The sequence below is a fragment of the Dipodomys ordii genome, unplaced genomic scaffold, assembly GCF_000151885.1.
Source record: "Dipodomys ordii isolate 6190 unplaced genomic scaffold, Dord_2.0 Scaffold345, whole genome shotgun sequence".
NCBI classification, from domain to species: Eukaryota; Metazoa; Chordata; class Mammalia; order Rodentia; family Heteromyidae; genus Dipodomys; species Dipodomys ordii.
Window position 1 is genome coordinate 50,301 of NW_012267561.1, and position 1,338 is coordinate 51,638.

At 54.0% G+C, this 1,338-nt stretch overlaps 1 gene segment (V, D, J or C); it reads right to left on the minus strand.

The window, feature by feature from the left end:
- Positions 1–1,338, minus strand: part of LOC106001654 — a 55,062-nt gene that overhangs the window by 44,755 nt on the left and 8,969 nt on the right.

Sequence of the window (1,338 nt, forward strand, 5' to 3'; positions counted from 1 at the left end):
AGATGGACAGTGTGCACAGATGGACAGTGTGCACAGATGGGACAGTGTGGACAGATGGACAGTGTGGACAGATGGACAGTGTGGACAGATGGCAAGTGTGGACTGATGGGACAGTGTGGACAGCATGGACAGTGTGGACAGGTGGACAGTGTGGAGGACAGATGGACAATGTGGACAGATGGACCGTGTGGACAGATGGAAAGTGTGCACAGATGGACCGTGTGGACAGATGGACATTGTGGACAGATGGACAGTGTGGACTGATGGACAGTGCGGGCTGATGGGACATTGTGGACAGCATGGACAGTGTGGACAGATGGACAGTGTGGAGGACAGATGGACAATGTGGACAGATGGACCGTGTGGACAGATGGACAATGTGGACAGATGGACCGTGTGGACAGATGGACGATGTGGACAGATGGGACAGTGTGGGGGACAGATGGACAGTGTGGACAGATGGACAGTGTGGACAGATGGACAGTGTGCACAGATGGGACTGTGTGCACAGATGGAGATTGTGGACAGATGGACAGTGTCGACAGATGGCAAGTGTGGACTGATGGACAGTGTGGACTGATGGGACAGTGTGGACAGCATGGACAGTGTGGACAGATGGACAGTATGGACAGATGGGACAGTGTGGAGGACAGATGGACAGCATGGACAGATGGACAGTGTGGACAGATGGACAGTGTGGATAGCAGGGGACAGTGTGGAGTTCAGATGGGACAGTGTGGAGGACAGATGGACAGTGTGGACAGATGCACAGTGTGGACAGATGGACAGTTTGGACAGATGGGACAGTGTGGACAGATGGGAAAGTGTGGACAGCATCGGGGAGTGTGGACAGATGGACAGTGTGGGCAGATGGACAGTGTGGACAGCATGGGTCAGTGTGGACAGATGGAACAGTGTGGACAGATGGACAGTGTGGGCAGATGGACAGTGTGGACAGCATGGGTCAGTGTGGACAGATGGAACAGTGTGGACAGATGGACAGTGTGGACAGATGGACAGTGTGGACAGATGGACAGTGTGGACAGATGAGACAGTGTGGACAGGTGGACAGTGTGGACAGATGGACAGTGTGGACAGATGGAGAGTGAGAGCAGATGGGACAGTGTGGGAAGATGGGACAGTGTGGACAGATGGACAGTGTGGACAGCAGGGGACAGTGTGGAGTTCAGATGGACAGTGTGGACAGATGGACAGTGTGGACAGATGGGACAGTGTGGACAGTTGGACAGTGTGGACAGCAGGGGACAGTGTAGAGTTCAGATTGGACAGTGTGGAGGACAGATGGACAGCGTGGACAGATGGACAGTGTGGACAGAT